The following is a 25,363-nucleotide window of genomic DNA, read 5'->3' as shown; positions in this document are numbered from 1 at the left end:
AGCCAGTGGGTTTCCATAGCCGAGCTGGGATTTGAATCTTTGTCTCGCAGTGTCCTAGTCCAATGCTCAAACCACTATGCCACACTGGCTCTCATGGACTTTGGCTAGGGATGTAATTTTCCACTAGTTTTCTTCTCAAAGGAAGCAATGAGTAATTTTTAGTAATTTTGTTTGTTTACATACTGCTGTGGAATGCTGTTCTTTAGACAGGAACCTTGTTAGTTTCTGCAAGCAATGCTATTTTTTCAACAGTAAACAAGATTCCTGTGAAGGAAAGTTCTGTGTTCTGTGCAGAAAACTTTATTTAGCACAGGAAATACAGTATACATTTTTCACATGGAATACCACACTAGAACAATGTATCCCAAACTAGAACAATATGATCAGTAAATGCTGCTTTTCTGTGCAAAGTTCTGCACAAAAAAAAAATCCATATGAAAAGCCTTAACTGCGAATTGTCTCTGAAATTTGCACATTTTCCAATATTTGTCTTGTAGCAAGCATAAACATTGCAAAATTATTTGTACTTGCCTGCAAGAATGAAATTTATGAACATTTTAATCACTAAATCATCAGCTGGGCAGCCTTATCTAGATCTTGGTACCTGGCCAGTATGATCTATCCAATAAAGGTGTTTTGATAGCTGATTTAGAATTATGAAACTACTTCCCTCTTGTTTACAAGCTCATTGAAGTTCAGTTCTATGGCAACTTATTCATTCCTAGTACAATAACATTTTCAATTATTATTGCAATTATTGTAACTAGATGTTAATAAAGGCACATACACAAAATATGCCTGCAACCAAATGCACAATTTTTTAAAAAAAAGGGTCAGTTCATATATAACTGAATCCCATTAGGTTCCTCAATACTGTATAAATTACTTTGCATATAATTTATGCTTTGGACTTTTTTTTCCCCTTTTATTAAAAATATAAGTTTCTTCTGAGCTTGCTGCATCTCTAGGCATTACTATGCTTTGCACATTCCACATACCCTCCCTTTTAAGCACTGAGTGCTTTATCAAGAGCTATATAGCATTTTTTGTTTCATGGAAATAATCTCTGTGTAGGAAATATGTCCACTATAATGTTAATATGCACGGAAATATAACAGCTGAGACATCAGCATACATTGTGACTCTCAGACATGGCAAAATACAATTGGATATTTTCCATATCACCTTATAACAAACATGGACATCTTTTTCTAGTCAAATATTGTACAGTTATATAAAATATACATTTGAATTCAATGGGATTTATTCCTAAATAATTGAGCACTGAACTCTAGAGATCAGGGTTTGAAATTCCACTCGGTCATGGAAAACCAGTGGATGACCTTTGGGAAATCATTCTCTCAGCCTCAGAGGGAGGCAAAGGCAATCGCCTTCCAATCAAATCTTGCCAAGAAATCCCCATGATACATTCACTTTAGTTTGTCATAAGTCAGAAATGACTTGAAGGCACATAGCAACAAAAATGTTTTCATAGCATTATAACATTATAACGTGAAGTCGAAGGCTTTTGTGGCTGGCATCCATAGTTTTTTGTGGCTATGAGGCCATGTTCTAGAAGAGTTTATTCCTGATATTTCACCAGCAGCTGTGGCTGGCATCATCAGAGAATGTTGGAATGGAAGAGAGTGGGGTATATATACTGTTGGTTGAGATGAGGTGATTTACATGTTAATCTGTGTATTGTTCTGTTGTTGAATGGTAAGGCCTACAGGGTGGTTTTCATTTGCATTTGCTGGGTCTTGACCCATACTTTTCCTTTTCCCAGTTCTTTGCTCCAAAAATGATCATAAACTAAAAATTCAATAGATCTTTGAAAGAATCTGCAGCAGAATTGAGTTAAACAATTTTGAAGACATGGATTTATTATTTCTGTTGTTTCCACTATGTGCATAGCTTAGTGTGAGGAATGTCTAGCACCTTGGAATATCTTGGGTTTTGACTGCTTTTTTGTCAAGGGTTTAAGACTGACAAGACATTGTTAAGGATGGCATACAAGAATTGTCTATACTTACCTTCTCTCCTCTTTGTTCATATAAATGAAACAGGTACAGATAAACTGGCCTCCAGATGAACTGACCCTAATTTCTGATATTTGGACCACAAAGACCTGATATATATACCTGAAAAACGATAAAAACACAGATATTTCTTATTTGAAACTGTTTTGGAAAGATGAAAGACAGATAAATTCTCTAAATGTAAATTATTATAAATAAAAACAACTTTTAATGACTTCTAGGTAATCCGGATAGATCTACTTGAATCATCTTCTGAGGTCCTTCTCCAGATGCTGAATGATATGAAGCAGGAGGCAGGAAAGAGAGGATGCTTTCTGCAGTAGTGTCTTGACTCTGAGATGCCCTTTCTGACAGGTTCATCTGCCGCCTATATTATGGTCTCTCTTTTTTTTGCCCAGGTGGAGATCTTTTTATTTTTCCAGGCATTTTAGTCCTTCAGGTTTAGTCTTTCAGGGTTGTTTTTTTTTAAATGCCCTACTGCATTCAGGATCCTTGAACTAGTGTTGCCTTCTGTTGCCTGCTTTTACATTAGTTTTATTGTAGCTCAGTTTTAGTTCTATTTTATTTTTATTTTACATCATGTTTTATTGTTCTGTTCTATATTCTATAGTTTTAACCTCTGATTTCTGAGCTGCCCAGAGAACTTTCACTATTGGACAGTATATGTGTGTAATTTATAAATAAGTAAGTGAATTTTAAAGGCTCAAGAAATTAAAAAAACACTGGAAACATATTTTTGCCTTCTTCTTTTTAAATTACCAGTTTATGAATATTGTGGTAATTCTTTACTGTGGAAAATTAACAAAAGAGGTTTTTTTTTAGAATCATGTGACTAAAAAGGCTGGTTTTTCTTTTATATGTGTCAGTCAATATGAATATATCAGAGTATATTCAGTAAGAATATACTGTGAGCATCAGAAGTAAGAAGCATCAGAAGATAAACTGTAAGCAAGAAATTCTGTTTTATATATTTCTGATGACACAACGGTGCAGGTGGGTGAATAGTACCTTTAACTGTTTCGATCAACAGGGAAGTCTCTGATGGATGATGTATTTCTTAGCAAGGTTTGCATTTTACACTTTGTCAGTTCAAGTCCTTTTACCTTGCACTATCTTCTTGAGAATATGTTCTTTCTTGTTCTGCAAGAGAAGACATGTCATGAGTTGTACAGTCTAAAATTATTAGCCTTCATGGTTTGAAGGTAGCCAGGTTTGTCTGGTTGCACTATATTGTACTGACAAGTGGACAAAGCTAGTTTATTAATAATCTGCTAGCAGCCCTCGAGGAAGGAAAGGGATAAATTCCTGACCTTTGTAGTGCTGCATGAATGATGTCTACCAGAGTATAGGGAAACAGACAATTGCTTCAAGGAGATTTTGCAAGGTTGCCCTTGGAATGAACCATTTGACATTAGGAGCCAGGGCAGAGATTCCAGTGAACTAAGGTATCAGGTATCCAGGCTGGGGGTGGGGGCAGAGAAAGGGACTCCAAAGTAGTTAAATTGGACACAGAAATTGGCCCTACATTTTTTATAAAAGTGGGGATCATCTACAGTACAGGTTTCAAACAAGTAAAATCACAGGGGTTAAAAGGAGGTCAACAAGAACTGAAAGCTTAGGAAATAGTTGTTTTGCAAGTAATATATAATGGGACACATGGCATGCTTTATTATTCCCCCCTCCCCCCAAAAAAGGCAAATTATTTACGATGAAAAAGGTGATTATACTTTCCATGATTGCAACCTGCTTTGTGTTCTCTTACAAGGAGATTTTTGCAACTGTTCAAAGATTTCAACTTGCTTTCTACTGAAGACAGAAATGCAGAACACTGTGGTTACAACAGTGAAGCTTTCCTTGTTGTTGAATTCTTCCTACTTCAAGGCAAAATGAAAGAGCTACAAGGTTTTTTATTATCATCTGTGTTACATTTTAGCATGTCTTTGTTTACTTGGCTTTGCATCCAGGGGTCAACTATTCTTTATTTCAAATATCTTATTAAAATATTATCTCCCACCCTGTCCCCAAAGATCTCATGCTGAGGTTGTATCACATATATTTTTTAAAAAAACTGTAAAAGAACAAAATGAAACAATGTAAACTGCTAAAACATTCTATGTAATATATTTTTTGACAATTTCAGAAATTATAAACCAACATACAAAAACAAACTACAACAAACTATGAACTGTGCACGTGACGTCACTGCGATGCCCCAGTCTATACTGGGCCACTTGATTTTTATTCTGCAGAGAATAAATGATATTGCAAATGATTCGTATTCTGCAGAGAATAAGTGATAGTGGAGAAACTCCAACAAGCCTTCCAAATGGAAAACCCTCATGACAAACAGGGGGTTAAAAACACAGCTGCATTTTCTCACATGGAGGAGGACTGCTCAGTTCCATTAAGACACCAGGATGTTCCCAAACATTTCTGGGTGCAACAGGAAGAACAACTCCTTCTAGAAATACAGTATAAAGCACATATTTGGAATGGCCACGAATCAATTACAATATATCTTTTGCAGCTGCTAATACACACAGCAGAACAGCTGACTTAAAAGATTCTCATTACGTATGCAGTACTAGAACAATCAGATGGATCTTTTTTACTTTTAATCAGACTTCTGTCCTGAACAAAAGAGTCAATTTCATTCCGAAGCACACTTTATCAGGTTTTCAAGGATGAAATTATATGTGACCTCATCACATGAAAAGCAACCAACAGGCATGACCCTGCAACTAAAAGCCATGAGAATCTAGGCAACAAACCAGACAGTCACATCCAAGAAGGAGAACTAAAGTATACCCCAAGGAAGGAAGCTCAAGATATAAATTTTAAAAAAAGTTAAACTGAGAAGAAAACTCACAGATCTCTGGACACATTCCCCCAGAGCCCAGCAAAAATCCAATGGAAACCTGCCCCACTGAAATCATCCCCTCCCTTAGTGACTCAGAGGAAGCTGTCAGTATATCATTCAGATTTCCTCGATATAGATAGCAGAAGCAAAAGCAATGACTCTCTGTCAGCACTCATGGAAGTTATGAAATCCCAAACAGCAAATACCCCTCTTAAAATGTCTTGTAGGGATGTTTGGTATGATGCCATGCCCTTCCCTCAGCTGTCCTTGAAGGCTGATACAAGAGGATCCCCTTCTTAGACAGATTATGCCCCTGTAACTCTGGACAAATACAGCATGCATTACTCCAGCGCTCATACTACAGGGACATCTGCCTCAGTTGCAAAACTCACAAAACTCCTTGTAAGAGAACACAAAGCCTTATTTCAACTTTATTGTATAAACATCAAGGATGCAGCAGTCAATTTTACATTTCTTTGTTGCTTTTGGACACCAACCCCGATATAACATATAATGTTGTCAGATCCTGTGGTTAAAATCTGTCAAGCAATGACCTCCACAGTAGGCTAGTTCCAATCTTGCCTGGCCTCACTAGATTTTAAAAGGATACTTTAAATACTATTTTTCACCTGTGTTTTTACCTTGTTTTATTCTGTATTCCTCTTTTACCTGTGCTGGTCAATGACCAAAATAAAGATGAACTGAACTATCCTAACCTCCCGACATTATGTTTTCCTTATTTTTTTCATTATCTGTCATCCCCTATATATCACATTTTCTTTCCTATCTCTAAAACATTAATTTTACTCTTTAAACATCAAACTCCATAATATAATAATATTAATATTATTAAAAACATTTTAAATGTTATTACTGTGTAGGACTTGCCATGTGGTGGTGGATGTGAACAATAATGTAAGGTTTATTCAGACTATACAGTTTGAGTTCCTTCGAATTTGTACTAGCATTTGTAGTAAAAATAAGGAAGTATATGGCTTGTTCTTATAGATTTTGCTTACCCTGGGGTGAGTGAGCTGAACCTAGGAAGATACCAGTACTTCTTCCTCAGTAAAACTGGTACTAATGACACATTTAAGATGAGTATAGCATTTGTGTAAAATATGGCATTGCCCCCCAAGAAGAAATTCTGCTTTCCCCTAAATGATTTTTAACCTCTTGAATCTCCAATGCAGAGAGGAAGACATGGAAAACTATTCATACCCTTAACTCTTCTAATTGCTGCATTCATATCCCCTTAGTGGAATGACCTACCGGAGGAGATCCATCACATAACATCTCTTGAGGCCTTTAAAAAAGCCATCAAGACGGATCTCTTCTGGGGGGCATTCCTAGACTAATACATGGGCCCTCTCCACTGTCCCACAGCTATGCCTTCTTGGCTTTCCCTTAAACCTCCTCATTGTAATGGGGATTAAATTTTATTGTAATATTTATTGCAATTTTAATAACTGATTTTTATGCTGTTGTATTTTAAATTGTGGGTTAGGGATTGTGTTACTATTTTACTATGTTTTATTTTTTATTGTAACCCGCCCCTGATCCGCCGGGGAGAGTAACTTTGTCTACTTTCTCTCTCTTTCTCTAGGGCTGTATATATGTTTGATGAAACGCTGCCCCTCTTTGAGGATTTTCACATGACACCATTATATCGTTCCTTTATCATCCCAAAGTGTAGTGGAATTGTCATAACAGATAGACGATTCCAAAAGATTTTCACATGAGGCTGTTAGTGTTCTTAAAACATTGATATATCAGAATTCAGCACTAAATGATTACAAAACGATTTCAAAACAGTTGAATTGCTGAATTCTGATATATCAACGTTTTAAGAACACTAACAGCCTCATGTGAAAATCTTTTGGAATCCTCTATCTGTTATGACGATTCCACTACACTTTGGGACAATAAAGGAATGATATAACGATGTCGTGTGAAAATCTTCTTTGTTGCATATCATTCCCAGAGCAGCCAAACCATGCGGAAACGATATGCAGCTTCTTCCTTGTGGTGTCATAAGGGCTGTGATGCAGCTCTATGATGCCGCTTTTTGTGCATGATGTGCGGATGCTATGTGTCGCATATGTCATCATGATGGCCCCCATATGGACGGGAGGCTGGCATGATGGCGGCAGCGGCATGTTCTAGGGTTCTGGAGCATGTGGTTGCTGCATGCTACAGAACCCTAGAATCAGCGCAGCCATGCTGCTTCCTGCCCGTGTGTATCGGGCCTCTCTCTCTCTCATTCTCTCTCTCTCTGGATTTCTAAATGGCATTTTAAATTGATCAGCTGAAGTTTTAAGTAACTGCAGTTCTAGAAATTGGGAACTGAAGGAAAATTTCATGGTGAAGATTGTCATTTGGGGAGCAAAGCCCAACCCCCTTCCAAGTTAACCCCCTGCTGTTTGGGGCATATTCAGGCCATGTGTAGCAATTTTTGAAATTTTTCAAAACTAGGAGCTGGGAGGTGTGGTTTTGAGGATTTTCTGAAGGGCTTGAGGCTGCTGTAATGGGCTTGAGGCTACATGCAGCTTGCAGGTTGAACATTCTCCAACCTCAACTTACACTTACTGGGGGCAGCTATCTAGAAGCATTTTTCAGGACTGTTTTGCTGGAGATGGTCCCTCAGAGCTTTTACTTGCAAAAAATGTGTTCTGCCACTGAACCCCTGTCCTAGTTCTATGCTTAGATGCTGCAACACAGGGATGTATCTCAGATTTGGGAAATATATCCTCCTCATGACAGCCTTTTGATTCCTTTCCATATTGTTCTGATTCAGATTATTGTTTCTGCGAACACACACAATCATAGTCATCATGTACCTGGCACAGCAAGCCATCATTTTCTACGTTTATGCCCCACAGACAATCAGATTCACAAAACCTGTCTAAAACTTAATCTGAGAATTCAACCTCATTCCAGGTGCCAAATGATGAGACACATTTCTTTGGCATTTCTGCCTGCTTTAGGTGACCTGTGCTGGCTTGGCAAGCTGCTTTCTTTAGGTCATTAAGCTTTGTATCAGCAAAAAATGGTGGGTGATTGATGGTAAATACTATGCACGTTATTTCTGTATTTTCCACTCTGTGGTTTACTGAGATTAGAATGCACTAAATTAAAAGTACTTCTTCCTCACGAAAACTGGTACTAATGACACATTTAAGACGAGTATAGCATTCATGTACACTCTCATTTCCAAGTTTCATTGAAACAGAATTAGAGGCAGAAATTCTCTTCCAGTTGCTTTCTGAGATGGAATTTATTCTGTTGGCTTACCCAGTGCCTATCATAATGCAGAAAATGTTTTTCGTCCTATCATCAGTTTTTAAAAAATATAAAGCCTGGAAAAAAAAACATTCTGATTTTTAAAAATACATGTGCACTTGCCCACTGTCATGTGTATATGTACTGATAGCTCTCACTTTTGTTTTACTGTTTTAGTTATAAGTAAGGTATGAAGCATTCTTTAGATTACTTTTCAGTTGAGGGCTTTCAGTCACTCGCATTACAAATAATCTCACCAGAGATCAGCATCACATCCTTAAAACCACCTCTTACCATTTCATCCAGTTTAGGTGAGAAAACTGGTTCTATTCCAGAAGTGTCTGCATTTCTATTTCATTGCTAAAATCACTTTAGTTCATTGCAATGAAATGTGTGTCTGACTTATGGAGACTCTAAAGCAAATCCATCATAGAGTTTTCTTGGGAAGATTTGTGCAGAGGAGATTTGTCCTTACCTTCCTCTGAGGCAGAGAGAGTGAATAGGTTTCATATATCCTACAGCACTGTGATCTGCAGTATGCACCTCTAGCCACATTTCCACTGGAATATGTGGTTTCTTCCAAAACATCCCCTTCCTTTAGAAAGATACTGTTTTGCAAGATGCCATTGTTGTTTGCAGTTGTGCTCCACTTGTGCAATACCTCCCGGGGAAAATTCAATCTTTCATCTAATAACAGGTAAAGCTTCTATTTTCCTGTGCTTCTGATAGCTATTAACACAGAAAGTATCTTCCTGCTTTTAGATCTGTACGAGAACATTCACTTATTTTAATCTGATACTTTGATTTGAGCAGCTGACATTGTCTTAAATCGCATACAAATTGTGACTGGAAAGAATTAGATGCCTGCAAATCCTCCAGAGGCAGGTGCAACCCCTTGGTCCCATTGTCTTATGGTGCTTTGCCTTGCCATTCCCAACAGGCACCTCTCTTTCATAGGCCCTCTGGGGCCTGTAGTTCTCGATATGATTGCTCATGTCAAATAGAGGAAAACAAATCTATCTTCTAGTCTTGCATAATCCTAGCTTAATCACATCAGCAGAGTTTCTGATTTAGACACCTTGGACACCCAGCAATTCAGAAATGTATCAGTATTACTCTAACAGTACTTTTGACTGGCTCCATCAAATGTGATACTAAAAATCTGATATCTGAACCTCTGGATCCTGATAAAGTTTACTCTCCCTCCCATGGAGTTCCTGGTCTGTTGAAAGCCTTCTACTAAAAGGTAGATAAATGAAACATGCTTTTATCACAAATGTCAAATGACATATCAATAGCAACTTCACTTTACAATGTTTTGATCAGGGATGAGAAAAAAAACAACAGTTTTTAATAAAACAAACAACCCCCTCCCAAAAAATGCCCTCCAGGGGGGTTGGTTTTAAACCATTAAAAACAACAACAAGGGTTGTGGGTTGTTTTTTGTTTGTTTGTTTGTTTTGCATTGATTTTTTAATGAAAAATTTGAATCCTGCTGATTATATTAATACTGTGAAACATTATTTTACATATTAAAAAGCTTGATCAACCATGCTTTAATGCTTTCTAACATTAACAATCCAAAGTTGTTAGGCTTTGATATGATTTACATCTTTCAATAAAACACCCCTTTTACTGCTTATTACTCCTATTAAATCTGAATATATGCAGACTATACATAATAAAACATACCAAGTATGTTCAGAGATAGATGAAAATAAGAATAAGTTAATGCTAAGCATTAGTCCTACTTATTACTTATAAGAGTACAGGACTACACCAATATAGGTCTAAATCAGAAAATTAAGTAGCAAAATGCAGTTCAGATGTTATGGCCACTAGCTTAAATAATAATTGCTATTTTAAAAGTGCTCTTTTAAAACTACTTGTTTTGGTTGAACTTATGTTAATTGAAGGATTTGTTTCTGAATGGGATTTCTTGCAACTGCAAAAAGCAAGAAGCAACTGCCACTGGATACTGATTTAACAATGAACAACTGCCAATAAACTGTTAAAAGTTAACATGTTTAAATTCAAACATTGTTGCTCCACTAAGAAGGTTAGAAATAATAGCCAGTAATAATAGCAAGACTTAAAAAAAAACTATGAAGAATCAATTAAAAAAAAAAAAACCTTTGAAAAAGTAATTTGGTTTCATCCAACTCTGTATTGAGATACTGCTTGCTTTGCTAGTTCATTCGCATTTGGATGCAGTCTTTTGTATTCATTATTAATGTATGATAGTTAAGAAAGTTCAATGGAAGAGATAGAATCCTGCCTTTAAACTGTCAAGAGGAAAACACCAGAGGGAGGAACACTCTCACCTTTCACCAGGGCATGCTTCCTTTTTTTGAAAAGCGTTAAAATACAGTACTTACATTGATCCATGGATAAGTCAACACAAGTTTTTTTTGAGTCAATTTTTTGACCTCTAGACTTATACATGAGTACATACAGTAAATAATTCTTTGTCTGTTTACCATCTACACTTACATGTTCTGACTATTAGATTTAATCATTTTTAAATCTTTGGTTTAGGAACATTTCTCCTTTTCTGCTTGTAATTAATCAGAAATCATATGGAAAAGATAGCTTATGAGGAAGGATTTAAAGGGGGAAAGGAATTTAAAGGGAAAGATGAAGAACCAAAGGCAAGTTGTTATCTGCTGGCTAGTACTCTCTAACAGAACAGTCTTCCAGTGTAAAAAAGGTGGAAAATGCTTCATTAAAAATGAACAAAACTGTTTAGACAAAAATAGACCAAAAAGCACAAGACACAGCATGCACTGTTATCTTTTCCTGTTTGTTAAATCACAACAGATGAAACCGATTTGGATCCAGTTTTCTCATTCTGGTGTTATTATTTTCATCATGGTGGATCAAATATATATATTGCTTCTACCATGAACATTTAACTGGAAGAAAGTCATACTGGTAACTGAGCAGGTTTTCATTTTCAGAAGGGGAAAAACAAAAGGCAGACCGGATTCTAATGAAATGATATACCAAAGGATAAAGAATATTACTACAATACGGATTCACCGACTGCGTTCTTTTCTCAGAGCAAGAAGAAAATCCCATATCATGCTGATGTCTACCTGCAAAATTTAACCCCTTAAATCAATTGAGGGGCCACTGTTTAGTTTCAACAAGTCTTCTGACATTTCTCATTCACACCTGGAAATTGCCAGAAGGAGAAAGTTCAAGGACTAGAAAAATTCCTTACTTCACGCTCTTCACTACAATACATGTTACTTGTTCAGAACTCAGGTTCTGACCTCCATATTTCAAAGGTTAACAGATTGGCCTCTCTCTTTACAACACATTATTTCTCTACATCGTTTTACATTGTGAGATAGAAAAGATTAAAAATGGGAGTGTGTAGGGTGCAAATTTGAACAGGTTGTCATAAGGCGAACAGAGCACATGAAATTGGCTTTAAGATTCCTTCTTGTTTAACAGGCAAGACATGAAGCTAAAACGATGGCAAGACAATCCATAATACAAACCTCTGTATCAATATGAGGATTTGTTGAAGAGAGTAACTATTGTGAAGAATGTGAGTCTATTCAGGATTGTGTCAAGCACACCAATCAAAACATTTAAAAACTGAGGCCAAATAACCTGTTTCTTGACTAGATTCACCCGAAAAACTGAATATATGAAGAAGTGATATTGTTTTCCAAATAATTCTAATAGAAGGCAAAAAAACCTTAACATGAACTACCTTGGGTACATCTCAGACTGTTTACATAACCAAGCTCTTCTGAAGATGAATTCTCCTTATAGATATATTAAATATAAATAAAGGAAACACAGTGTATATAAACTATCCCTGATCCATGCAGTGTAAACTGAGTAACCATAGATTATCTTCCCTGTTAAACTACTCTTTAATAACAATCCTGGCTTGTCTCAAATTTATGTAATCAAAGAAAATGATCTGTGCATCTAATCTGCACTGTAGAAACAGTGAAGTTTGACAGTACCTTATCTGCCATGGCACAATGCTATAGAATTCTGTGGATGTAGTTTAGTGGGATATTTAGCTTTCTCTCAGGCTGTGCAGACCATCCCTAATGGGCTGCCTGCAGCCTCCTCCAGCCGTGCTAGATTGGGGCCACGGCAACTGCATGTCACAGCCCCAATCTGCCCTTTCCAGGGCACAAAAAGGAGCTGCAAAAAAGTGGATCTTTTTGTGCCCTGGAAAGGCTGTGATAGCCATGGTGCCGTGGCTTTAGGGTGCTGCCTCATATGGAGAAAGTGCAGAGGAGCACTGTGATGCTGCGCACCATGTCACACCACCCTGGGGTTGGAGTCAGGGCATGCATGATATGGACACCATGCCCTAACTCTGCCTTCAGGCCAGTCTTAATGGCCAGTCTGCATAGGCTGTAAGTCAGAGAACTCTAGTGGTACAACAAACTACACATCCCAGAATTCCATAAGAGGGAGCCATGTCACTTAAAGTGATGTTAAACTCCAGTATTTCTTTAGTCACCCCAGTGACCATGAGGGTTCATGAAATAAGCATTTGATAGTGCTGCAAAACTCCTTGTTGGGTTTGCAAGAATAGAATAACACTTCTGTCACTTTTCTGTCATTTACCAAAAAATCCCCCCCCCATCCCCACTTTGGGAATGGTGAGAAACCTTTTTGAAATATTCTAACCTTATCACAGCTAAAGCTTGTGAGGCTTCACCATGTAATCCTACTCAAAAACTTCACTGAGTTTAGTCAGATGTACACTTCAGTAAGCAAGTACTGAATTACAACCTTAATTGAAAACAAAATGCTGCTGAATTTAGTACAAGGTATACACAAAAAATACAAACAATTTTGAGCTGCCAGTTTTGTAGCAGTGGTGGTGATGGCGATGATGATACACAACCTTAAAAGTTGCAAAAGTAAAAAAAAAAAAAAAAAAAGCATGTGGAAGAAAAGAGGTGCATACAGGGAAAGGCAACAGAAAGCAAATGAGCTATGTTTGCTGGCCGTCACATTCCTTGGGCACTTCAGACTTTGCTTGGTTTTCGCCCCTAATGTGTCCTCCATTGCTGCCTTCTCCCATTTGCTAACAACTCCTCTAACAGCTTTATCACACTAGGGGAGATCCTGCGGGACAATGGGAGTTAAACGTGACTTAAAGTACATTTGAATTTAAACCAAACTTGTAAATTTAGTTAGTTTATCACACTAGGGACTGCCCAAGTGAAATAACATGAAGTTAATCTGAATGCAAAGCAGAGAAAAGCGGCAGCTTTTTTACTTTCAGATTGTTTCTTTGCATTCGGATTAACTTTGCATTATTTCCCCTTAAGTGTGATAAACTTTGAGCATGTCTGGGTTTTCTTTGATTTAAATCTAGTTTAACTCCCATTTTCTTGGTTTTTTTTTCTAGATCAAGTGATGTGTTGTTTTCTTCTCTGTGTATGTGTAAATGAGTTCAAGTCACCTGTCAATTTATGATGACTCCATTAATTTCATAGGTTTTTCTTAGGCAAGGAATGCTCAGAGGTAGTTTTGTGCATCCTTCCTCTGAAATATACCTCACAGCACCCAGTATTTATTGATGCTCTCCCATCCAAGCAGTGGTGTCCCTGCCTCTGGTCTCATCTGGGGCTGCGGACTTTCTTGGTGGGCTTCTGGTGCAGGGGGTTGGGATCTGGAAATGGCTGCTGCAGCAGCAAGAAGGTGGAGTGCACTCCTGCCTCCTCATTGGTGCAGCCCCATTCTCCTCATGAGGAGAATGAGGCTGCAGCAACGAAGTGCAGGGGTGTGTGTGTATGACCAGGTGCCACCCCTCTTCTGGGGTGTCACCCAGTACAGCCCCATCCTCTGCATCCCCTAGTGATGCCACTGCAACCAAGTACTAACCAGAGTGTACCCTGCTTAGCTTCCAAGATCAGATGGATCTGATGCCTTCAGAGTATTTGTATAATTTTTCTTTCATTCACTACCTGGGTATTCTTGTCACTGAAGTGCAGTTCCCTTCCTAAGCTAACTGGTAACAGAAAAGCAATAAGGAAAGATATGCTTAGTTTGCTAACTTACAGGCTGTGCAGACTGCCTTCAGCTGCTCCAAATCGAGGCCATGGCAACTGCACACTGGCCCCGATCTGGCCTTTCCAGGGATCAAAAAGGAGCTGCAAAAAGCAGCTCCTTTTTGCGCCCTGGAAAGGGTGCAATAGCCACAGCACCACGGCACCACAGCTTTAACGTGCTCCTTTGGCACTACTGGTATGCATAGGTTGTGAGTTTCAGAAGAAAAGAGTGAAATTATAGCTTTCCATATATAAAAATGTTCATAAGCAGTAGAAAGCAACAGGTAATTACTTCTTAGTAGAAATTTCTAGTCAGATTGGTCCAAGGCATTAGTTTGAAGGCTAATAGGTTTTGCTGCAAAAGCTTTTGCAGGTTTGGAGGTTAGCATTGCAATAATGATAACAACTACCAAAGGCATATACAGGAGGGTAATGCATGCATATTTATATCTAAAATGAGTAGGATATGAAACACTTGGAAAAACATTAAGTTTAAATGGAACCAGTCAGAAGCATTATTGAGGTTTCTTAAAATATTTAGGGAATTATTCTTGCACACATAGGCTCTGTCTGCACTGACCAAAGGTTCAGGGCCAGCCAGAAGCATTATGTTCTTGAACTAACTCTGGATTGACCATGATAGTAGCCACATGCACTGAGCTGCACCCACTGTGGTGGCACAGGTTTGCTTGCACAGGGTCAGTGCTGCTGCTCAGTATGGAGAAGCAGGGTGATGTGGTGCCTGGAATGCAAACAGTGGGCCGGCCCAATCCAGCTGTTCACACGACACAAAACTGTACTAATTTTTTAGTTTCAGAGGAACACTGGGGCTACCTGTGACTTTGCTAATTCCATGTCAAAGTCAGATTAATGGGGAAAGCTAACAGTGTTTCACAGGTAGTCGCCATACAGCATGGAAACAGGCAGTAGTGTCATTGAGCTGGAAACAGTGTTTTTCACCCATGCAGACAAGACAGGAAATAAAGTCTGCTAAAAAACAATAACAAAACAAGGCCTCACTCCCACTACCTTTTAAACTGGATCGTGAATTGGTTTGAACTGGTTCAAACGACCCTGGTTCCCACTTAATCCAAATTGCTGGAGCAATTCCAAGAGGGGGAGGCCATGCTCTAGACCCATTTAACCTGCATCTTTTTGACACAGATTTTTCCCCACTTCTTTTCTGATAAATCAAATCTGCGCAAGTGTGAACCACATGCAGATCGAAATTGATTTAAATTTGCCCTTTGTCCAGCTAGAGTGGGTCCATTTTGAATAAATTCATGCCTGAATGTGAACCACAAGTGGATTATTTTGTAGCGAAAAAATGTGATCGGGACAAATGTAGTGGGAACAAATGCAATTAGAGCAAATGTAGTGGGAACTATACTCCGCTGTCGAATTGATCCATCAATTCAGATCGCACACCAATTTATCTGTAAGTGGGAATGAGGCCCAAGTAGACTTGCTTCCCAATAGCCAAATATCTAGTGTAAGTTATGTAATGGAAACATTATATGAATAGGTTGAATCTTCCTTATTCATTATATGTATGGGTTGAATCTTCAAAAATCCAAAATTCTCCAAAATCCAAAATATTTTTTTATAGATGGCTGAGATGACACCTTTGCTTTCTGGTGGTTCAGTGTACAGAAACTTTGTTTTATGCACAAAATTATTAAAAATATTTTGTATAAAATTTATAAAATTACAGGCTGTGTGTACAAAGTCTACATGAAACATAAGTGAATTTCTTGTTTAGTCTTGGGTCTCATCTGCATGATATCTCATTATGAAAATGCAAATATTCTAAAAAAACGCAAAATCCAAAATCCAAAGCACTTCTGGTCCTAAGCTTTTCAGATAAGGGAGACACAACCTGTACTATCTTTTGTGAGATTCTGTGACACACAGTTCTTGCCCTATGATCTTTTAAGGAGGTGGTGGTGGTAGGGAAATCATCATGCTGTAAAGCATTATTATCTGGAATACACTCAAAGAGGTATGCTCTTAAAGGTTTGAGTCAAATGTATATCCCATATAGGGAAATTGTGTACAGACTCTTGATGAAAGCACATCTTCTAGCTTAATGAAAGTGGTGCGTGTATGTGTGTGTTCTGTTGTACTTTGAGAAATAGGCTATATATCTGATTATTCAGTTATGAAGTGTGTTGTGAGAACTGGTGATGTTCAAAAGGTCTCCCAGTGGAGTGACTGCCTCAAGGAGGAGGGAATTTGAGTTCCCTTGTCATGATGCAAGCAGCTGGATCAATGGCTAATTGTGGTACAGCTCTCTTCTGGGGGAAGGCAGCAGATTCTGAGTGCTGCTGGGAGTACTGAGTCCTGGTTTTGAAGCAGCTGGGAGGAGGAAGAAAGGAGGAAACTGATAATAAAGTTTGTGAAATTTTAATGGTGTATTTTGCAACAGCTCATCAAGAAATCACATTGAGGGAAAGAACAAAAAGATATTCAAGATCATTTGTAATAATAAACAAGCATTCATTGCTTGCCAACCACTCTGAAAAATGATTGCAGGGATTTATACACAGTCCTTAATGAAATAAATAAATAAAATTATATGAGTTCCTTTTTTGACAACTGCAGAGGGAAAAACCCCAGTAAATTTAAAGTGGTCACATTCTGGCTTTTATGTAGTTTGTGGATTTCAAACACTGTCATTTAGAGGCTTAGGTTTAGTCCCAGCTCTGTGATGAAATTCTTGTGTGCTTGGTACTTCACCCATTCCCTCTTTCTCATACAGAAGCACAGATACACATAGCCAAAAAGTAACAGTAGTAGTATCGTGAAAGCCTACATCTCAGGTATGTGTTAAAGCTAAATGCCACAAGATAAATGAACACATAGGCCATCCTGGTCTACCAAGGATATAGAATAAATCTTTATTATGGTCATAGACCAGCACAAGGGAGTGGGATATATTTGATTAAAATGGAAGAATATAATATATAGCTGTATACAGATAAAATGGATGTGGCAAAATATTTAATTATTAAAATAATGTTATTAAAACATTATTAAAATATTAAAAACATTTAAAGTAGTACGTAGATCATCGTAACAATCTGTTTTCATCCAGGATATATTCACTAGCTATAGTCTGTGGCATCAGTCATCATCTGATGCATTTTAAGCACTGCTGCACAACACCTAGCAACACTGTACATTATATCAGCATTAGTGTCTAAAAACAAAAGGAAAGTATAAAATTTTCCAATGCATACTGGATATTTGTACAATATTAGGCTAGTGCAGATGTCTCTGTAAAACATTTGAATAACACATGATTTATTGTTTCTGTGTAACCAGATTCAAAGGGGCATTGTCTCTCCAAGTAAGGGATCCTCCTGTTTCAGCCTTCATGGATAGCTATGGGGAAAGCATGACATCATGCTAGAGTAAAGGCCCTCCAATATTTAGGTATTTCCAGATCATTGGGGAGGTGAAGTACCTGTTAGAATCACTGATAATAAAGACTGGACACTGAACTAGTTCTATTTGATCCTCTATGTCTACTACACATTGTTTGGCTTGATCATACTCCACATTGAGCAGAAAGTCTGAAGAGAATCCCACTGATGAGATTTTGTTTATCACTGCCTGTTTCCATGTAGATTGGTAATCATCACTAAAAGTTAGTAGGTCGAGGCCAATGGGAATAAAGCATAGTATAAGCCAATAGTTAACATGGTCACCCACACTTTAGCTTCCACATTCATGAAGCCTGACTCCAGTCGTAGGGTAGCCTTGGAGACACATTTTGGAATTTGAAAATCTGCTCTTACAAATGAAGTCTGCAAAAATTCTAATGTTGCTGAGTTGGAAAAAAGACCCAACTGGGCAACATAAAGAAGTTGTGCAATTGATTTGGCTTCAAACAGTTTGAGAGCTGCAGGTAGTGGCCTCCACTTGTCTTGAGAAATTTAAGAATAGCTGTTGTGCTCCTCTGTGCATTATCAGCAACTGAGAGGCTGTGCAGACCACCCCTGAAGGGGCTGCCTGCAAGCACCTCCATCTTTGCCAGATCGGGGCTGTGACAACCACATGCTGTGTTCCCAATCTGGCCTTTCTGCAGCACAAAAAGAAGCCACAAAAAGTGGCTCCTTTTTGCACCTTTGAAAGGAGGTGATAGCCACCGGCACTGTGGCTTTAAGGCACCCCTTTGGCACTGTGTCATGTGGATGCAGCACCAGAGGAGTGCTGTGACGCAATGTGTGTGTGGAGTGGTGCAAGGCATCATGCCACTCTGGGGGTGCAATTGGGGCATGGATCATGTAGATGCCATACCCCAACCCCACGCCCAGGCCAGCTTTAAGGGCCGGTCTGCACAACCCCATAGTTGCCATGGATTTTCCCTACTACCAGTGGAATAGTAGATTACCCACAGGTATTTGAAATAGGAGCCTGCTCAAACTTATGACCATCTATACTCCAGAAATAACTGTTGGGCCTTTTGGCAAATGCCATAATTTTAATTTTCAGACAGTTGAGTCCTTCTTGCAGTACTGTATTACTGGTTTCAGCGCTCTTTTGAGGTATGGCCCAACATATTTTTTTCCCAGTTAGAGTATTTACACCACACTCTTCAGCCATAAAGGTGGTGGCATCTCCACCCAGGGTGTCATCCAGTGTGGGGTGGTGGGCTTCTGAGGATGGGGCCAAAGAGCAGTCCCCATCTCACTGCTGTTGCACATAGAATGGCACCATGGCAGCGAGGTAGGGAGTACAGCCCCCATGTGTCTCCTCCCACGAAACTGCTCTTAAAGTGTTAACGTTGCCTTTTGGGACATACTTATCAAGTCCCACAGCCTTCACTCCTCCCTCCCACTAGAACTTTTAAGTATGATTTTTTAAAGAAGGACCATTCCTGCCAATCAAAGCTTTATTTTAATGCCTAATTTCTTTGTGCGGTAATGGATGTAAGTGTGTCACAGTTGGTAAAGGAAGGATTAGCCCTCCGCACACATTGTTCCTTCCTCTGAAAATTACTTCCCTTTACACTTATGCCCATTTCCTCTACTGGGAAAGTCTTGCCAAGGCAAAACATTGTAGTTGGAGAGGGAAAGATTTATCTTCACTCAGCATATCACAAACCCCTCTCCCCATAAATAATATTCACATGTCCACAGCACTGTGTACACATGGATGAATGTGTGTTAAAGAGAGAGGTGTGGTCCATGTGGTCTCTGGCTGAGTATTCCTTGGGCTGAAAAATGATCCTTACACCAGTGGCCTCATTAGAGGGTTGCAGGGAGTGTGGACCACACTGGGTGACACCGCAGAAGAGGTGTGACACTAGGTCAGCCTGTCCCTCCTCATGTCATCCTGTCCTTCTCCTCCTGAGGCACACTCCCCCATGCTGTCCCATCCTTCTCTTCCTGAGGTGAAGTATGGGGCAGCCTCAAGGGGGACCAAGTTCATTGACACCAGGGGCATGGATGCCACTGCCTCACACAAAAAGACTTGGCTTCCCCCATAGCTATATCTAATCACAGTTTTGGTGGGAGATGTTTAAACTGTGCAAACAGCACAGGCTGGGAAAATGTTCTTCAGTGCCCAAGCCCTGATGCAGCTCAGAAAGGCATCCCAACAACTGCTTTTCAGTAGTGAGGAAAAGCCTTTGGATTTGTGACTGTGGCTTTCCCATGCAATGCCCAGTTTGGCATTTGTTTCTCAGTATGGATTGTCAGGCCAGCAGTTGGAACTTTGAATACCAGCTGACAGTGCAAGATCAGTGCCACAACAGCAATTTGGCCAAGGCCACCCAATAAGTATCACACGCAAGCATCAGTTGTAGTGAGAAGCTGTGAAGCATTGATTTAATCAGTTAATTACTCTAATGAAAACAAGAAAGTCAAATGACAACAACAACAAATTCTTGGCAGCTCAAACATCATTGATGTTTCCCCCCTCTCCTCTTCTACTTATATATTATACTCTGTACTGTATGATTTCACTTCTTCATTTGAAGGATGACATCACAATAAATGTGTAAAATTCTCTCTGTATTATTGTCCACAAATCTGGGCTTGTATTTTGTTTTAACAGCAAATGACTATCTGCATGTAGAGATAGGGAAATGCTCTGAGCTTTATAGGTCAGGTACACATCTCCCCACATCTCCCCACAGCCCTCTCCACATCATGAGGATTGGGGGACTCTCTGAAGCAGACTGGGAGGCTGTGGAGGTGTGTGGGGCTGAGAGTACATGGAAGACATCAGATCACCCAAATTCTTCTTCTCTGTGCCAGTGTGTATGTGTGGGTGTGCATACTCTGAGGAAAATGCTTCATGTATCTGATGGTGAGCTCCAGTCCATGAAAGCTTATGCCACAATATGTTAGTTTTGATGATGTAACAAGTTTCTTTGCCTGCATCCACACTGTAGAAATAATCCAGTTTGACACTACTTTAACTACCATAGTTCTGTGCTATGAAATTCTGGGAACTATGGCTTGTTGTGGCACCAGAGCACTCTGACAAAGAAGGTTCAATGTCTCACGCAACCACAGTTCCCAGAATTCCATAGCATTTCACCATGGCAGTTAAAATGGTGTCAAGATGGATTATTTCTGCAGTGCAAACACAGACTTTGTGTGCCACATAGATCTCATACTGAAGGAGAGCAAGTTACAATAAATTATGCCATTGGAAGAAGATTTAAGTGGAGCATTGTGAAATGCTTGTGTTGCTCTGCATTACTAGATATAGCTAATATTCTTTGTCCAGGATATTAATCTATAATGTAGATAGAATGGATACAGAGTACATTTTGACTTGAATTATATGTGATATTTCCTTTGCTATACAGATTTTCCCATTTCTTATCACTTACATTTTAAAATTTAATTAATGTTGGTTATAATCCCCACTTTATTGAACAGCTTAGTACCCACTGATCTTAACATACATGAGATTTGGAGTCCCAGTGAACTATATGTTTCAAATTTTGCACAGGCAAAAGGTTATTTGTCACTAATCTGCAAGGAATTTATAAGTGGTTTCACCGCTTCAAAAATACTATTCAGGTTCAAGAAGGTCAAATATCTTACTGGCAGAGAACTTGATTAAAATATATTCAGTTTATGAAATCCTCAGAAGTTTTGGCATTCCTTAAAATGAAGTACATGCTCCTGTGGAACAGATCTTTAGTAACTGAGAGTCAGTTCACTTAATTTTCTTATTTAGACTTTGTGCTGACTGTTCTGTCTGAAGACTCCCTGATTTTATAAATGTCTGCCCTTTTCTGTATACCAGGTTATCCTCCTCTCTCTCCTGGTATACTGCACCATTTGATAAAGAGGCAGAGAGCTTTTAGTCCATTAGTGGGAAATGTATGCGGAGTTGTAGCTTCCAGAACCCTGAAAAGCATTGGCAGTGGGGAAGAGCGCTGGGAGATGAGGTTCAGCAATGTCCAGAGGGCCACATAATGCACACTACTGTTTTAATCCAAAGTATAGTTAAATAAAAATATAAGGGCAACAAATTATATGACCAACGATTTGTTGGTCTTGTATCACCCACAAACATTTACTGCCTGAGGCAGAAACCTCGTTTTGCTCAATGGTAGGGCTGGCCTTTACTATGTGCTTCCCATGTCTTACCTGATACTTCCACAGTGAACTAACATATGCCCTTCACCAACAGTCATGGTCTGGTTGGAATAGCCATTCTTTCTTCCCTGACTTCATGCTTCTTCAGCTCTTTTAAAAATATCCCAGTTTTCTCCCTCATCCTATTATCTGTCACAGAATCCAAGCTGTATTAAACACACAGACACAGACACACACACTCAAAACTCTAGCCCCTGTAGATGTGTATGTATGTGTCCTGATAGCAGAAGTAGCCTCAGCTAAGGCAGCTCCTCATGAAGTGATGATAAGGCATGGACAATTGGCATGGGTGGCAAAAGGAGTTTGACTGATGGGGAGGCCAGTGGCCAAGAATATAAAGAGGAGACCTTCTGATATTCTGTTCTTGGAAACGTGGCATATGATGGACCTCTTCCTCATCATCATCATCTTGTGAAATTTGAAGTGATGTGAAGTGAAGAGTGGTGTATCAATAGTACCCTGAAACCTGATGCTACCAAGCTCAGCAGAAGCTTCAGCTCCATCGTGCTCCACCATGTTGGGCAAGTGAGTGCTGGTGGTACTAGCAGCAATATCCAGTGCTTAGACAGGGCTCAGAGGAGGTCACACCCTCCAACTGACCCAAATTGGCAGAGACAATCCAATTAATCCCCTGTTACCCCACTTTTCACCTGCTTTTGAAATGCCCCACTTTCTCTCTCTCCTCGCAGTTCAGTAAAAAAGTGTTCAATGAGTTCAAAGTGCCAATTTCAAAGGGGTAGCATTGAGAGCGGTGTCTTTGTGGGTATCAGTGTATGTGAGTTTGTATGTGAGAGAGAGGGAGGAAGGGAGGAGGTGAATCTATGTTTCTGTGGAGCAGAGGAGATTGAAAAATACCTCTGTAAAAATAACTCATAAGTAAGCCCCAGTGATATGCTCCCAGGTAAATGTGTTTGTGTTTTGACCACACTGTAATGTTTCTCAACTAGTGTCCTGGTTTTCATCTGTGGAATCTTGGAGGGTATGAACTTCTTGTTTCCATAGAGGGCTGCACCTACAGAGCCCTGTATGCATGGCTCCAACTGATGCAATCTGTCAACCACAATATGAGAGTATACCAATTGGGTCGGCATACATGGACCTACATGGGCCCTATACAAACGTGGCACCTGATGCACAAAATCAGGTTGCAGGCAACATGATTCTGCACAATGCAGACACTTCCCAATTTGTAGGACATATATGATATGTATGTTACCAAGTAAGAAAACTGATATAAAGAATCTCACAATTTTTAGGGAGAAAATGAGAAACTGTGTCTCACTGACAAAACTATCAGCAGCTGCAAGATTTTTCATCCCTGCTTATGAGAGAAAAGACCAGTGACTCCCCCTACCCTTTTTTTTCTTTTTTGTGCAAAATGGTGTATTTCACTCAACAAAAGTTTTTTTTTTTCGGGGGGGGGGGACCTCTTTGCAAGAGTTTTGCCATAAAGTTTGAAGATCTAAAATAGCCTTGAAAACTTTCATAATTTGACCTAGGAAGGAGAAAATATTTGAAAATGTTCATTCTTAGTGTGATAACAAATAATGTCAGCTTTACACTACTGCTACAGATCCTTGGAGAAATAAAAGGAACTTTAATTTTTTTATTTTATTATCAAAACACAAACAATCAGAGACAACATCAAAAAGAAAACATAGACAAGGAACTTCAAATAATGACTTTACATTCTACCTAGGGGTTTCTTTCTTGGTGGCTTTTTTCAGGGTTTGGAACTTTCTGCCAAAGGAGACCAAGCCAGCTTCCTCCCTGTTGTCTTTCCACCAACAAGCAAAGAGATCCTGGAAATCCTCTGGCAAATACTGATGTTGATGAAGGAGCATTTTATCAGATGGGTACCATATATATTTTTGTTAAGGTTGAGTGTGTATTTTATTTTATTTTTTCTATTTTAAAGTATAAAGCTGATTTTTCAATATGTATTTTTTAAATGCAATCTTACTATGAGCTTCCTTGAGTCCCATTTGTGAGGCAAAGGTGCAATACAAATCTAAAAAACAAATGCATGATATGTTGGAGGGATTATGAGCTCTTCGGTAATGTATTCAATCTGAAATCTCACAAGCTTTTTAATTTCCATTATTCCTTCAGTAACTATTTTGACTCCGAGTCACTCTTTGGACCAGCACAAAAACTTACCTCAAAGAAATAAGGTCAAATGATCTGACCATGTGATAAGAATTGGATCTCCCAAAGAATTTGATAAAGAATGCATAAGTAGGAGGTGACAGGAAGAGGGTAGCAATGAAAGCATTGGATTGATGTTACAGATAGGGATTGTGCTCTGAAAGGAATGAACCAAGAGAGTCAGTGAGATTGGCTAGAGATAAGGAAGAATAGAAAGCATTCATTCAACCCTGGCATTATGGACACATAGCTGGGGTTGGAAAGATTGGTTATCACTGCTGCTGAGAATAAACAGAGCTCAGCAGCATTTTTACCACCCATACAGTACAGAGAGGACACAGACTGGTGTTTCCTTGTACCAGATGCATTTTTCTTTGGGTGATTTTTTCCCTCAGCTTCACAGCTGTAATCAGTAGGATAAATAACATCTCCAAAGGCTGAAGACATCACCATGATGCCCAGCAATTCAGGGGCCTAAAGCAAGGCTTCTTAGATCAGGAATGTAAGTTAGCTGTGACCTGCTAACTTTGATTGAAACACACATTTGTTATGTCCCATAAATTGACTATCAAGGGCACATTACCCTGAGATTAGATTTGTTTAAATTTCAGAATCTCTGTAGAACGTTAATACAAATTTCTGTACTCCTAGAGGTACTGTTACAGATGATTAAGAGATGGATGGTAGCTTCAAATTAACTCTTCATAGGAGCTTCTGCATTAGAATTTGCTGAGAAATAGTTACACTATATACAGTACACTCACCTTTTGGGGGGCATCAAAATTGTTTTTCATTACTTTCCTCATGGCTCTTTTCTGCCTTCAAATTGTAGAAAGTGGAAAAAATGGTACAGAAATAACACAGTCTTCACACATATAGATGACTGCTCTTACACCTTACAATTTTTCTAAACCCTTGCTGCTGACAGTAGTAGTGACATATCAGGCAGGTGAAAGAATTGCCATGCATCCCTTTGGCACATCTCCTGAATTACCTGGCCTATTATCACCATTTTGTCAGCACATTTTTAAAATCAAGTTTTAAATCAACTTCATAATTTGTTCTAAAACATTTTTCACTTGTATATTTAAGATTTTTTTTTAAAAAAAGTTTCCAATTAATGTTATTATAACATGTATTTGTTATTTGGGTGAACTTTTAATTAGCTCTACAAACCTTATGCCTAGTTTTCTTTAAAACTATTCAAATAATTCTACCCAAAATGTTCTACTTTATTGGAAATTATTTTTTGTATTAATTTAGGAAAAGCCATTATTAAATTTATTTACTTAATATGCTCCCTTTCTCCCAAATTGGACCCAAGGGAGTTCACTAAAGGTGTAGAAAAACAACCACAAT

The sequence above is a fragment of the Sceloporus occidentalis genome, unplaced genomic scaffold, assembly GCF_023333645.1.
Source record: "Sceloporus occidentalis isolate IW3139 unplaced genomic scaffold, rSceOcc1.0.p SCAF_4, whole genome shotgun sequence".
NCBI lineage: Eukaryota > Metazoa > Chordata > Lepidosauria > Squamata > Phrynosomatidae > Sceloporus > Sceloporus occidentalis.
Note: the sequence above shows the minus strand (reverse complement) of the source record.